This window comes from Suricata suricatta, chromosome 1, assembly GCF_006229205.1.
Source record: "Suricata suricatta isolate VVHF042 chromosome 1, meerkat_22Aug2017_6uvM2_HiC, whole genome shotgun sequence".
NCBI lineage: Eukaryota > Metazoa > Chordata > Mammalia > Carnivora > Herpestidae > Suricata > Suricata suricatta.
Genome location: NC_043700.1, coordinates 184,402,256 through 184,419,205, shown reverse-complemented (window position 1 = coordinate 184,419,205; position 16,950 = coordinate 184,402,256).

The window sequence follows — 16,950 nt, the reverse complement described above, 5'->3', positions numbered from 1 at the left end:
TCCAGGCAGAGATGAGGCTAATAAGGCACTCATCTGAGGCACAAAATTCAAAGGAAATCCAAATAATTCAGTAGTCAAGATAGATAACATAACACATAATATTTTAAAAAGCACAAACTTCCACAGTGAGCCAGATATCAAAAATGTAAATGAAGGCTTGATGTTCTGAGCAACACTGTAGCCTGAGGCAAAAGGAAAAACTAGTAATGCTAATCTTGTCCTTATATAAAATGTTGACATTTTGTTCATCATGGAGGCTTGAGCTGAATTTTGATTTTTTTCCCCAAATATTGCATTAAAATATTACTTGTCTTGATTACTAAGGTTTGGGGCATTTTCTTACATTTTACATCCAGATCTGTGTCTTACCTCCCCCTAATCTCGGCCCTTCCACTAAATCCTCTTTCAGTAGGAATATATAGATTCTTGCCTCTAAGTACTCACGTTGGGTTTAAACCAAGTCTCAAAAAAAAAGCTGTTTCAATCCTCAAGACATGCAGTTGGAGAGAAAGTAGAAAAGAAAGGAAAGAGTGAGTCCTTTCTTGTGCTATTATTTTAGAATACTGCAGGTAAGTTTTCAGGACAATAGATCATACCATTTCCTGAGATCCCAAGCTGCTCAGATAGCTGGGTGCCCATTCTCTATCAAAAGAAAAAAGAAAATATAGCTCTCCTTGCATTTGGAGAAGCACACTGAAAACATAACGGTCATGATTGATCTCTCCCTACATTCACTATTGTGAACTGACTTATGCAGCCTCATAAGCTGTAACCAAGCTATAAATTAACTCCTGGAGCCACAGGGAGATTCATTTAAAGTCTATAATCTTTGTTTTGCTATAGGAAGAGTCTAGGGCTGGAGGATGGATTCTGGTTTTCAGCTCTAATGCAGAGGCCTGGAAAATGGGGAGAAAGTGTGAATGTATTGAGGTAATTTCAGGCCCTCTTATAATTGAAATTACAAGGATTGTTAGCTCTTTAACACCACCTAAGGCTGGAGTTCTTGCAAGCTGGCCATGCTAATTATCTCTGCCCTGGCAGTGACTCAGAGTGGGCATGGGGGTCACTGAAACCTGGTTCACTGTGGGCATGACTCAAAACACATATTGGAATCAGTTACCCTCCTGGGTTGAGGCAGAAACACAGGGAATGAAAGGAATTTAAAAGAGACCACAGAGAATTTGAGAAACTTAACAGAAGTCAATGGGGGAAGGGAAGGGGAAAAATAGTTTCAGAGAGAGAAGCAATGCACAAGAGACTCTTAAATGCAGAGAACAAACTGAGGGTTAATTGCGGGGAGCAGGGAAGAGGAGAAAATGGGTGATGGGCATTGAGGAGGGCACTTCCTGGGATGAGCACTGGGTGTTGTACATAAGCGATGAATCATGGGGATCTACTTCCAAAGCCAAGAGCACACTGTATACACTGTATGTTAGCTGACTGGACAATAAATTGTATTTAAAGGATAAAAAATAAATTAAAAAAAATAAAAGACCATAGATGAATAACCTCTCAGTTGCTAATACAATCATTGTTTCATATTTTCACGTATGTCTCTGTGTTTGTTAACACAAATTTGCTCAGAGCTTGCTCTCATCAGGTGCTGTGCTGAGTACTGAGGGTATCTTTCTCAGCAGACCCACAAAAGCCCTGCCTTCTCAAAGCGTACAGTCTACCCGGGAGACAGATGATAATAAAATAATCACAGAAAGTGGAAGAAAAAGTTACAAAACATAGAAAATACTATAAAAAAAAGGCATACCACCCCAGGAGGGTAGGTAATGCACTGGACCTAGGCTGAGGGGTCAGGAAAGGGGTCTGTACCCCTTCTTTGTTGAAAGAAGAGGCATGTGAGTAATATAAAGGATTAGAAAGGAGAGAGTGGGGTCCTTTTGGGACAAAAGAACTAGCATAAACCTAGCATGATGGTTAAGGCCAGGGACTCTTAAAGCAAACCTTCTGGGTACTCTTATACCATTCAGAAAGAAGGGGAGTAAAATTCAAGTTGAAATACTCCTATGTTTGGTTAGTAAGGGCTACAGAACTGTTGAAACATATCTCTTGGCTTCATTCAAAAGCCAGTGATTTAACAAATATTTATTTAAATTCTAGTTAGTTAATATACAGTGTAGTATTGGTTTCAAGCATAGAACCCAGTGACTCATCACTTTCATATAACACTTAGTGCTCATCCCACAAGTGCCTATCACCCACTTAGCTCATCCCCCCCGCCCACCTCTCTTCCAGTGACCCTGTTTGTTCCCTGTAGTCAAGAATCTCTTTATGATTTTCTTCCCTGTCTGTTTTTATCATATTTTATTTTTCATTCCATTCTCCTATGTTCATCTGTTTTGTTTCATAAATTCCACATATGAGTGAAATCATACGATATTTGTCTTTCTCTGACCGCTTTAATTTATTTTGCTTAGCATAATACACTCTAGTTCCATCCATGTCATTGCAAGTGGTAAATTTTCATTATTTTTGTTGGCTGAATAAAATTCTATTCCATATATACATATACCACATCTCTATCCATTCATCAGTCGATGGACATTTGTGCTCTTTCCACAATTTGTCTATTATTGATAGTGTTGCTATAAACATTGGGGTGGACGTGCACCTTTGAGTTAGAAAATTGTATCCTTTAGATAAATACCAGTAGTGCAATTTTTTGCCTGTAGGGTAAAAATTAAAAAAAAAAACAACCAGTCATTTTTCTATGCTTTCTATGTTCATTCTGAACAATGAGTAATTAGGAAAACATTCTGAGTATAGAAGCTGGCATCAGTATTAGCTCTCAAGGATGAGGAAATTCACCTCACATTCTTATTATTTTTGACTGGGATTCTGTGAAAATCCAGAGAAAGCCCTTTCTCCCCAGCTGATTCTGTAAAAATCCCAATATCCAATGAGGTTGGCATTCTGAACCTCTCCCTCCTATATAAGCCTAGAAAGGTGAAATAAGAATGTTCTTCCATGTCGACACCAATAGTTTTTGGCATCAAAACTGGAAATGTGTTTTGTAACTCAAAATTATTTTTACCTATATTATACCCTGGCTTCTCAGGCATGCTGGGTCCACGTCTCTGCTTTGTATGCTGCTCTAGGTCTTTCTGGATTCATATCCTGGGATACATTTCTAGAGAGAATGCACACTTTTGTGTCCGGATCACAAATATCATCTTGAATCTATTTTTATAGAAATTTTTTGGGATCTGCTGACCTCCTACATAATGAGTAATGAACACTTTCACACTAAAATATTTTGTTAATTGGGTTCACATCAGATATTAAATCCCATGCTGGAGCAAATGGCTCTTTTCTGAATAGAAATGAGGCAGGTTAGCATAGAATTGGGAGATAGAAATGTTAGTTTTGGAGACAGAACTACTTGGCTTGAAATTATAATTTTTCTTTTTTATATAGGTATTTACTTTTTCATTCAAGGAAGACTTATGAAAACCCTATCACATGCCAGGTGTTGTCAACAACACTGAAAATCTAGCAGGAAACAAAAGAAATAAAAATTCATGCTTTCATGAAGCTTATATTCTTATACGGAGACAGAAAACAACAAACAAACAAACAAACAAATAAATAAATAAATAAATAAATAAATGTGTTTTATGTGCATAACACATGTCATTTAGATGGTGATACAAACACAAATCACGATCATGATATAGTCTTAAAACTCTGGAACATTGGTATATCATTTTCCTCAATATACAGATGAGGGAGAAATAAAGTCCTCGAAGATTATGACATGGATGAAGCAGCTTTTCCCTCAGCATGCTGGGCTGGTAGGAGAGCACCTCAGTGAGAATGTGACATTTTATCAAGGTTCTGAAGGATGGTGTAGAGACATCCACATAGTTCTTGGAGGGAGGGGCTCAAAAGCATTTTTGAGGAAGAGGAAATAGTAGAAGGAAATCAGCTGACAGATTCCAGAAAAAGCCAAATGGTCACTGTGGCTAATGAGGGAAAGAGTTGCAGAATACAGGTTGAGCAGTCGTGGGGGGAGAGGCAATCCATTAGAAAAGTGCTCATTAAGCATAATTTCTCTCTTTTTTAAAAAAAAAAGAAATTAAAAGAAATACAAAACAAAGAAAACTAAACAACTACCAAAAAACCACAATGGTTAGTCTCTGGTCTCAAATTTAATGTTCTTCCCTTTACACTAAATTGCCCACCCCCCCCCCAACCTTTGAGGATAATCCAGTAATGAGGAAGTGTCTTTGACTTGTCTCTGTTTCCTACTCCTTCCACACTTCCACACCAAGGAACATATTATAGTCTTAAGAAACATGCTTGTAATCCAAAGTATTCATGTATCAAAGCGAATTTCAAGAACTATTGGCTCAGTTGTGATCATGTGACATTCAGCATTAAAAGACATAGCTCATTTATCAAGTTAAAATTTACTAGAGATGTTTTCTCATCTTGTAGAACTCTCAAAGAACAAGTTACTTGCAATCCAAGGTTTCTATGTATACATTTAAATTTCAGCTTCACTAAGTTATAATTGACATATAAAACTGTAAGATATCTCAAGTGTACATCGTGGTGATTTGATATATGCATACACTCTGAGAGGATCCCTTCCCTCACTATCCAATTAATTAGCACATCCGTCATCTCACATAGTTAGCTTTTTGGAGGGAGAGTGTGGGGAACTACAATTAGTTCTCTTTTGGCAAATTTCAAATATACGATAAAGTGTTATAGCTCTAGTCACCCTGTTTTACATGAAATCCTCAGACCTTGTTTATCTCATAGCTGAGAGCTTATACCCTTTTACCAAACGTTTCCTATCTCCCCCACCCTCCGAGCCCCTAGAAACTACTTTTCTACTGTTTCCGAGTTTGACTTCTTCTTCTTTTTAAGATTCTGCCTATGAGTGCACCATATGAATTTCATAAGTATTTCTTATGTAATTTAGGATCATTCAGAGAGTTAAAAAAACAAAATTCACCAGGATAACAGGTACGGCATAGGGAATATAGTCAATGGCACTGTAACAGTGTTGTCTGGTGACAGACGGCAGCTCTACTTGGGGTGAGTGGAGCGTAACGTATAGTGGAACCACTATGTTGTTACAGGAAACTAATGGAACATTGGGTGTCAACTGTGCTTCGATAAAGAAAAAAACCTGAAAGGAACAAATTACAAAGATCTTATTGGCTTTATTCGGTGAATCCTGCATCAGGCAACATCCAATCTAGCACATGGAAAGGAGTTCCAAGGAGCTATACAAATTGAAAGACTTAAAGGCAGAAGGAGCAGGAACAAGGAAATTACAGTCAGCAAAAAGCAGGTTGGGTATTGCGAGGTTACTTTTCTGTAGGGGATGGCAGGGGTCTAAGAGACAGATTACAGTAGAACTTTGGATTGCAAGTAACTTGTTCTGTAAGTGTTCTACAAGAGGAGAAAACATTTCTAATAAATTTTAACTTGACAAATGAGTGACGTCTTGCAAAACAAGTAATACGTGACACCAAATGTCACATGATCACAACTAAGCCAGTGATTCTTCTTCCTCTCTCTGTCTCTCTCTCTCTCTCTCTCTCTCTCTCTCTCTCTCTCTCTCTGCAGGATGATGGGTTATTGTTTCCCATGATCACATGTTCAGCCTTGGGCTGCAGTGTTTGGCAGAAATCAGTGATATTTCAGAACATTGGAAGGTGCTCACAACTGGCACTAGTGTATTTTTTGTCACTTCAAAGCACCTCTGGACAGTCCTTTGCTTTTCCATATAAAAGTAAGCTTAGGAATGCTTTGCTTCATTCTGGGTCATGCTGCCTTCAGATATAGACCCTTTAATCTGCTGCCTTATTGCCAGTTACATTAAATGAGGTATATTATGAGAGTTCATTAATACTGTACAGTAGTTGACATCTGTACAAGCATATACAATGTTCCCCGCGCAAAAATAGATTCCATTGAGCTAATAGATAACAATGATTCCATTAATGGTAGTGAAAGTTGTCCTACACAATAACCTTCCTCTTCCTTGTCTCCCTCACACAGGCCACAAGAGTTTTTAAAGGTAAGTGTGGGTTAATTTGTTTATTTTCTTTATATTTTGTATTTTCTTTATTATCTTGTATTATGTTTCAGTATTATAATTATTTATATAACATTTTTGGGTGGTGGAACAAATCTGAAATTCCACTATTTCTTATGGGGAAATTTGCTTTGATATGCAAGTACTTTGCATTACAAACATGTTTCAGAATGAATTATGCTCACAAAAACAAGGTTTTACTATACCTAACTGGTGTTGGTCAGGTGATTTCTTTTTTAAAAGTTTATTTATTTATTTTGATAAAGAGAGAGAGAGACAGAGAGGGAGCAAACATGAGTGGGGCAGGTGTAGTGAGAGAGCAAGAGAGAGAATCCCAAGAAGGCTCCGCACTGTCAGCACAGGCCCCCACCAGGGCTCCAACTCAGAAACCATGAGATCATGACCTGAGTGGAAATCAAGAGTCCGATACTTAACCGACTGAGCCACTCAGGGGCTCCTACAGCGATTTCTAGTTGGCTTAAGATTCCATTTCTGGGAAAGACAAAACTGTAATTAAATCTCAGTTTGGTGATGTCGGGCTTAGCAAAAACAACTCCATTTAGAGTCTGTTGTCTTCATTGTAACAAGAGAAATCTGAAAATCATGGAATAACTAAAAAAAATTCCCTTATATTCTGATGGTACCCATTATTTACTGATGAGGTTGAAATTCTGAATCCATTGGGAAATAATCAGAAAAATTTTGATCAGAATATCATCATTTCTAGGATGGTTGTGTTGAATGTGACTTGATTTATGGATGGAATCACATTTTCTAATCCTTTGCCCCAAATTTATTTGGGAGGTCCACCTAAGCATGTGACCAGCTCTAAGAATTGCAGCCTTACACCAGCTGATCTCAGGTTGCAGATAAGAGGAGGAAAGGCAAGTTCTGGCTCTCATTTTGGCACACTGCTACCTGATTGCAAAACCAGAAGCATATTCATCAAGTCCAAGGGCATTCCATTTTCTCAATTTCATCAACCAGATAGCATAGACGGGGATGGAAAGATGAGTAGTTATTTTACCAATACTTTCAAAAGAGTAGGTATTTATATTTTATGACCAGTAATAGTAAAACAAAAGGTAAAAAATGATTTCTTGTAAAGTGATATTTGGGGACCTAATTTTTCAGAATTGTTTGTGTGTGCATGCACTGATTTAAGGGGTCTTATGCATTTTCAATTTCAGTAAATACATTCCAATATAATATATGTATACCCATGCATATCTAAACATAAAGGATATATAATGGGCCTAAGCTTAATTTTTAAGGTATAAAAAGGCTTAAAGGTCAGCTAGTCTAATATTATTTGGGCAATAATTGAATTCTCCTAGACACGTCTCTACTCTGGGATGCATAGGACTCTGTTTCTCCCTTTTATTCCTGTGCAAAAATTGTTGAAGCCTTTTACTTCGTTATATTTTTAAACGTTTATTTATTTTTTGAAAGACAGAGAGACAGAGCGTGAGCAGGGGAGGGGCAGAGAGAGGGAGACACAGAATTCAATGCAGGCTCCAGGCTCTGAGCTGTCAGCACAAAGCCTGATGTGGGGCTCAAACTCAAGAACCGCGAAATCATGACCAGAGCCGAAGTCGGATGTTGGACACTTAACCAACTGAGCCACCCAGGCTCAGTTGGCGTCCCTACTTTGTCATTTAAACAAATTGGCCTTGATTTTACTTCTTTAGGCTCCACAGAACAAGTGACTTTCCATATGACAATCCATCAGTTCTTAAAAAAATATGTACATATACACACACACATATATATATATATATATAATATATGGATGTGTCTGTATGTGTACATATAATATTATATAACACACACACATATGTCTTCCACAATTTCTCTTATCTAGGCTCTAAAAACTCTTAGTTTCTTCAACATAATTCTTGCCAATAATGACCCACTCTTTTTTGATCTCTGTAAGGTGAAAGGGAGAATATAATAGAGACCTTTTCAATTAAGAAATAACCTCACGTTCTTTCTCTCAGAAAAAAATGGTTATCTTAGAAAGTGACTTCTTATTGTCTCTTCACAAGCCAGTCTCCTTACTAATGAGGTCTCATTAATGGGATAAAAATATCTTTTTTGCACAATTTCTTTTACTAAGTGTAGAAATTAAATTAAATGCACTCATTAATGTCATTGGGAGCATGAGGATATTTCTCATACTAAATTTGAATGGACCTGGGACATAATGTGCATGAGTTTAGGATAAATGGGTATAAGGGGAAACATCAATCCCCAAACCCCAAAATGAATGATAATTTATCTTGTAAATGACATGATATCCAATTAATAAGGCAAATTAATTTAGATCAGTGTTCAGTTGTATGACTTTATGTGGGACAAAGGCAAACTTGAGCCTACCACTCAGAAAAAATCAAGTGGGATTTCAAAGGGATTTGGATTCAGGGGCTTGATCTGGTTTAGTGAGTATCATGTCCTTAGTGTCTAGCACCTTGTCCAAGACATAGCAGGTGCTCAATAGATAAAAACCATAGAATGAAAGGCACTTGAAGTCCTTTCATGTGGGAGGAATCAAATGAGTTCAGAAAATTGTCTTTGGTCAGAGAAGACTTAGAGAGAACATGGTAAGGGCCTTTAAGTAACTGAAGTGCTGTTCTTTGGGAAAGGGATTATTTATCTCAGTCAAAGCATACTCAGGAAATGTTTTAACAAGGACTTTCAAGCGATAAACAGTGTGGTTGGTGAAATATGTATGGCACTATATTTATGTCATATAAATATAATGCATAACATTTATATACATACTCATATGCACACAAGCATTTATATGTATTTGAAATATAAATATATCTGTGTATGTACAGTTCATATGTATACATGTTTATTTACAGTGTTATACATATTTCACCAATAGCAGTGTTTGTGATATGAAGTTTAGATTCCATTTGAAAATCCAAATTCCATTCAGATATGTATATATTTACACATACACACACACTTATATATATGTGAATGAAGACTGTTCTTTGCTCTCTAAAGGTAGAGAATGTATTAAACTTTGGTTGATTTCAACTTGTGAAAAACAGAAAATGAATGGAGACTTCGCAAAAACGATAAACTTTGTCATTTCTCCATAACAATCTTCTGTTTGCCTAGAGAGCTCTTTACCTTTATTTTCTTTCCTCAAACCAACCCCCTCTCATCAATATGTCTGGCAAAATGCTTCTTCTCCTTCAAGACTCCATTCAATGGTCACTTCTTCTACAAAGCCTTCTCTGACTTTCTAGGAAGATTGCCAAGATCCCAGTTGCCTTACACACTTCCTTCCTTACACACCAGCATGGTTTGCAAGTCTGTTTCTCATACCAGATAGAGCTTGTAGGACTTGGCCATACTGCCTGAGCCTGTCAAAGCACTGATCTGCTGCCTGAATAATAACTGAACGGATGGCTGCTTGAAAGGGGTAGAGTTGGAGAGTTGAAAGGAGAGTCTGTGTGGGGGGGGGAGGGCAATGGCGCACTGGCTGCAAGGCTTCCTAGAACCTGGCCTCAGCAGTCACACATGGCCACGCTGACCTGTGTGGCCTGCTTTCTATTGCTCATAAGCTAGTCACATTCTAGGCAAGAGGGCCACAGAAGGGTGTGACTGCTGTAAGCATGAGTCACTGGAGGGTCCCCGTTGGAGGCAAGTTACCAAATTTTCATCATCTGCAATTGAGAGAATTTTACCAAATGGTCTGAGAGCATTTTTTTCTTGCTCCTAAAACTATCTTGTTTAACTCATCTAGTGGATTATGATTTTTTTTACTTTTATCTATATCTCTACTTGATCTTCATAGATGATCTGCACTGCCCTCATATTAGTCAAAGAAAATATCTAGTTCAGTGGTTAGCAAACTGTTTTTTTAAAGGCCAGGCAGTAAATATTTTATGCTTTGTGCGTCACAGGGTTTCTCTGTTACAATTTCTCAACCCTACACCAGTAGCACAAAAGCAGTACAAACAATGTATACATGAATGAGCATGGCGGTATTCCAATAAAGCTTTATAAACAAAACCTGTGCAGGGTTGGATTTGGTCCACAGGCTGCAGTTTTCCAATCTCTGAAATAGTCTAGCATGGAGTAACTTCCCCTCAAATGCCAAGAGACATATTTTTCCACCTGTCACAATAATGACAGAATCCTAACAGGAGAAAACAAAACCAACAACCCTTTTCCCAATGTCAGCTGGTGACAATGCACTCTTTTAAAATATGACTTTTATATAAAAAACCTAAGCTTTTATAAGCATACAGTCAAAGGCACTGCTGATAATGGATATTGTGTGCTGAGCAGCACTATAAATAATAGGATAATGATGACATTATTTCATATCCACTCTTCCTCCAGTATTTTCTGTTTCTAATTTATCTTCCATAAGATTTGAAGATAGAGTCAAAGTACTATCTGAAAGTGACATAACCCTAAAAGTGCTGCCAGCTCCTATGGAAAGCTGGCAATGCCTTTTGAGCAACTTGGAGCCTCAGGTTTTGAGGGCCTATACAAAAGTAATTTTTTATGAAATAGAAGCTCTATGCCCTATAAATCAAGTTTAATGAAATATACATTTGTTTTCTTCAGGTTCTAATCTTGAAATGGGTTGAGACTCTGGGCCAGGAGGAAGATAGATTGAATGCACCAACAACACAGAGTCAGTGTGAAATCTTTTCCATGTTCGTTCCTTCTGGGACTTGATGTCCTGAAAAATGTTAGTATTTCTTCTTTCTGTCACATTGCCTGACTAGGCTCGGCAGACTCAGGTTTGCACAATGGACAGCGCAGGCCTGTGATTTTCCTTTTTTAAAAAAATACATGTTTATTTTTGAGAAAGAGGAGAGTGGGGGAAGAGCAGAGAAAGGTGGGAGACAGAGGATCTGAAGCAGGATCTGCACTGACAGCAGTAAGCCTGATGCGGGGCTTGAGCTCATGAACCATGAGATCATGGCCTGAGCTCAAGTTGGACACTGAACTGGCTGAGCCACCCAGGCATCCTAGGTCTGTGATTTTCTGAGGACTTTCGAAAGGTAGTAAGTATTTTGCAACATAGGGTATCTCGTGGCATGTAAAGACATTGATACTCTTTCCTGAAGAATGGTTCTATAACCCAATATACCTAATTTTTAGGATGATATGCTGAGTGTCCTAAATCTCTTCAGTGCACAGTTAAAGGAACAGATTATTGGACTTTGGAAAGGCTACATTAGTTATCTTCATTTATTCATTGTTACGCCCCATGTCTAATGCTGTTTCTGTATTTGTAGGATTGTTTTTTTTTTTCTTTCTGTAGGTTCTTGTCTGTCTGCTCCAGTGGATACTACAGAAAAGAGAGTCTTAGATGCCTACTGATAGCTTCACAGGCAAAAATCAAAACAAAACAAAACAAAACAAGACAAAATGATGATGAAATTCCACAAAAGTAAAAATAAATAACCTTAGTATGTACATTTGTGGAGACTATGGGCAGTGATGGGAATGGTGGATCTGGAAAGTCCATGCTCCATTCTAGAAGGACAAGAACAGTCACTACTTAGTTGAGCCAATCTACCATATACCAAGTGCAGACCCAAGTATTCCATTTCTTCTGCGAAAAAGGAGTTCTAGTTTCCAATTTTAATATAAAAGCTTTCAGTTGTTTAATATTTTAAAAAGCTACCTGTGGGCCAAATATTACAATTTTTAGGTCGGACTTACATCCTGGGCCATCAGTTTGGGACCTCTGTTGAAGCTCCATGAGGAAAAGTGTCACCTCTGGTATCTTGCTTGTTTGTTTGTTGTTTGTTTTACTGCTGCATCATTGTAATTATCATAGTGAGTAGAACATGGAAGATGCTCAATAAATATTTATTGAATGAATAAACAGACAAGTAACTTGTGATTATGCAGGGACATCTGAGTAAAACTTGATCTTATGTGAAGTCAGAATATTAATTTCTGAGTCAGTTACTTGCTGCATAACAAATATTCCAAAACCAGGTGGTTTAAAAAGAAGAAATTATTTTTTTACAATTCTGTGAGATGGCAAATTAGTCATGGCTCAGCTGGGACATTTTGTTTCAGCCTCATGCGATATTTGATGGGATTGTTCATGCCTTTGTCTTCAGATGGCAGGTTGCCTCAGTGCTACCTGGGTGCCCGCACTCACATGGTTGAGGCTGTTAGCTGCTGGGCATCCATGTGGACTCCCCTGCATATCACAACTTCTTTATGGTGACTGGGTTTAAAAAATGCAAATTCCAATGTGTGAACATTTATCTAGCTTCTGTTAATTTTACAAGTGTTGCTCTCCCCATGGGCCAAAGCAAATCATGTGGCTAAGCACTGAGTCCACTTGGGAGGGGATTATCCAAGATATAAATACAAGATATATTGAGTTAGGGATAGTTAATATATCAATCTACTGAAATATGTATGGATTTTTAAAAATATTATTATGTGTACAACAAGTATATATATTTTAAGGAGTCAGGAAGACAACTTCTCTGTAGGCTAAAAATAAACACAACTTAAATGTCAACTTCCTCTCTCCCAGCTCTTATGTGACCCAACTCTGAAGGTCAGCAAACAATATTTGGTATGTCTGCTCTTCTCCTCAAACAGAGCATCAGCACTATCTTCCCATTCAAGTTGCCACCTGACACTAAGCTTTGTTGTGATGCTGGTGTGCATGTTGTTTTTCATTTAATCTAAGACATTGTGCTCTATGAACAGAAATAAGACCTCCAACTTATTTTACATAGGTCACTGAACAGCCATACGGTAGTAATGACTTATTACTGACCTCATCAGAGAAGACTTGAACCAGTGAACTACAGGTGAAGGGTTTTCTATCCCATTAGCCTGGGGACATTTCATTCCTCTTGGAGAAGACTTAAGTTTTAAGGAGTATTTGTCACCTCACATCAGCCACATTAAATACATGTATTTTTTTATAAAGGCAAAAAGAAGGCTATAAGTGTTCCCTTTTCCCAGTATGTTGAAAAATCCACTGTTGGGCTGACTATGGAAAAAATTAATCCTGGAACAGAGAGTTATGAGAGGTGAAGACAATGACCATTGTACATTTATGTGTGTCAGTTACTTAATATACATTGATTGACTGTATTGGATGTTAGCAATACGTAAATGGGAATGCATGGCTCACATCCTCGATTGTATGGAATTACATGAAGAGGTAGGCTACCGAGAACAGAATAGGTGTTCTGGGGGTGTGAATCAGGGCATTTGGGTTCCTTCACTGGCTTTTCAGGTAAATCACTGTTTGACTCTGATGAATTAATTTCACTTTTTGAGAACATTGGTGAAATATTTATCTGCAAAAGGGCATTTATTGACTACCTACCGTATCTTACATGTGGTCCAAGTCAATTTCACAATACTCTTTTAAGAATGATATTTTTATATCTATGTTAGAGATAAATAAATTGAGGTTCAGAAATATTTAAAATGTGACAGGATAGCACTCAGCTAATAAGTAGCAAAGCTAGTATTTGAAATTATACCTGATCTTGATCTAATGTCTACTGTTCATTACACCACCATATCTCTTCTCCGTTGATTGAAGATCATCCTAAGATACTACTGTGTTTTACTTTGTCTCATCAACTCTATAACTTGTTCCATGGTCAGCACAAATGGCCATGTCTGATCTAGCTCTGCCTTGGAAACATTGCTCCCCCACAAAGGTGATAGGATGGGAGATTTCTCATTTCATACTAGTATCACAATATTAGCCAATATAGGGTAAGTAACCTCTCCCCCATCACCTTAGTGTCTTAACACTATAAAAGTTGAGTTTTTGCTCAGAACACATGATTCACATAGGTTGATAATGGCTCTTGATTCAAAGAACTACAAAATCTCTTTGGTTTTTCAGTCAGAGAAAGAGACTAGAGAATTATGCAAATGCCTTTCTAGGTCTCTTGCTCAGAAGTGACACTTGTCATTTATGATTATATTTTATTTACTGAAACTATTCTCATGTTCTTACCAGCTGCAAGGTAGCTGAGAAATACTATCCTCGGTGTATCTAGAAGGGGAAACAAAATAAATGCAGGTGAATAATCCTATTTAAGAATTCAAGACCATCAGTCCTTTAAGTCTAGGACTTTAAGTCCTAGTTTCTCTTTCTTCCCAGGGCAGGAGCCCTGTAAACAGAACCTTGCTCTGTGTGCCAATCTACCTATCCAATTTTCTTACAAATTAGATCCATTTAGGTTTACCTTCTCTTATTTTCAGATTAAATCATTGGAGTGATTATCCTATGCCTGGACTTAACATTGTCTTTACTCTGTATTATAATTGGTGGTTGGAAGAACTGAGGCCTTTTCTTCTTTTAACATTAGGAGAGTGTGTTCCAGTGAAGATTCTTTTTTCTGGTTGAAGGTGGCAAGTTAACAGGCTGAAATTTTTTGAATGGCCATCATTAACTTACAAATAGTAGAAGAGTAGATGTGACCCTGAGTGTGTGAGAAAAAGGGACTTGGATAATGTAATTCTGGACTGCTACTTTCTCTCAATTTCTTAGCTTCGCTTCCTTTTGAGGTTGCAATATGGCTGCCAAAAGGACTTAGGGCAATATGCTTCTAAGCTCAACCCTAGTGAGAAATGGTAAAACTTGTCTCAGTTGGCTCCTGTGAAAATCCTGAAATTAATTCTCTTTGGATGACATTTATCATGTTATAAGAAAGACACTATACTGGGTATATCATCCTATAATCTCTGCCTTCTTGCACAACAAAGACAGGAAAACAAAACTCTTTATTTTAGCATGGGCCGGATACATAAAACTGGTACTCAGCCTCTATTCTCACCTCCTTCCACTGTCTTTTTTAAAATCTCATAGTCCGAAAAAGTAAAAGCAACATTTCCAAGATTCCTTCACAGCTAGGACTCTCATGCAAGTTAGAGCTTTACCAATCACATGTATATACCTACTATTTGGAAAGCAAAAGTCAGTTAGAGACTATTTTTTTTTCTATTGCTCTAGTCTGTTTTTCAGGAGGTATCTTTTCCCTCTCTTCCTCTTTGTTTTCAATGTCCTGCTTTGGAGCTATTAAGAAAAATCTGCAACAGGCAGTGGCCAGACTCCACGATCTGATTATGCCCATGACAAGCTTTCTGGATGTGAGAAGATAATTGTAGTGATGGTCATGGCTGTGACTGATCCTGGTTTTCTGACCATTCTTTGTGACTGGGATGATTTGTGCTTTCATTTTATGGCTCCAGTGGACACATGTCAATTCTACATGGGCCAATATATAATCTGTACAGTCACAGATAACAGCAAACAAATAAATTTTAAATGTTACTGTACAGAGGAAGGGCAGCCTTTCCTCATGTAACACAGTGACTAAGTACACAGGCTTAGTGATACAGATTCATGTTCAAGTCCCAGGTCCACCATTAAGTTGTATACATGTGTCAAGTTACTGAAGACGTATCAGTTTTGGTTTCCTTCTCTGAAAAAAATGAGCATAGTGCTATAAATGTTAGAAATTTGTAGAAAAGATGAAAGAAAACAATGTATGTGATACACTGTCCTCTATATCAACTGAAAAAAAAATCCGAACTTGTATCCTTTTGCCCAGCTGCCTTCATGCTTTCTACTTACCTACTCAACTGTGGCCAGGTTACACTGGGTACTGATCTCAACTGCTAGGAAGGGGCTTCCCCTTGCTTTTCTGGCTCCTTGCCCTACTAAGGCGTTGTTTCCTTTTCTCTTTAGTGCCATATTGCTGCTTCCCCAAATCTAGAGTCTCATTTGGACAGTGTTTATCATGCAAACATGTCATGGAATTGAAATACCTTCCTTTTAAGTGATGTTTTCAGGGACACTGTCACTGGGAGGTATTTAGCCCGTAATTTGGATGCTCCTATAATTTGGAGCTATTGCCCACCCTTCAGGGAATGGTGTGCTGTTTTTGGAACAGGTTATTATCTGAGGAGAAACCTGCTTATCCCATGATTTCAGAGCATTCTGGCTCACGGGCTCTGAGGATAATTCTTTCCTGGTCAGTTCATCCCCAGCTCTTAGCTTTGGGCAAGGCAATCACATTTTGTTACCTTTATCCATTTGGAAGTTTCTTGCTATTTCAATTTATTTGAGCCTATTTAAACAGTAAGAAGGAAAATTCTTCCATATAAATTTCATTCCAATTACTCTGACTCCTTTACCATCTTCTGGTTATAATTTAAAGCTTTTTCCAAATGGCATGTTTAAAAGGTGATAATTCACTTGACAGCTGGAGAAACTGGGATCATTAAAAGCAGACATAATTAACATTATTTTTAACACACCCTGGCTATTCTCTGTGTTTCCAGAATGCTAGCAGTGCTCTTCAATGCCTTACAGTGCCCCTTACCTACTGTATGGCTGAGGATTTATTTATTCATTTATTCAATAAATAGTCACTGGGCATCTGCTATCTTCCAGGCTCTGTGCTTAATACTGAGAACAAAAATATGAATAAGACATGGTGTCACCTTTCTTCTCTTGTGGCCAGGTTAGATGTAAGAACACAGAAGAAAAAGAATGACAGGAGGGAAAAGAGAGGTTATGCACTTGGAAAGAGTGGGAATTAAAAGGGGAGAAGGTGAAAGAGTAAGACAGAATCGAAGGGGTTTGGAGATGCAAAAGAGAACAAACACTGAGGAGAGAGAAAGAAAAAAATCAAGTAAAAGGTGGCAGCAGAAAGAAAATATAAAATGCAGTCCCTATCAAAATTGCACCAACATTCTTCTCAAAGCTAAAACAAACTATCCTCAAATTCGTATGGAACCACAAAAGACCCTGAATAGCCAAAGTTATATTGAAGAAGAAAACCAAAACAGGAGGCATCACAATCCCAGACTTTAGCCTCTAC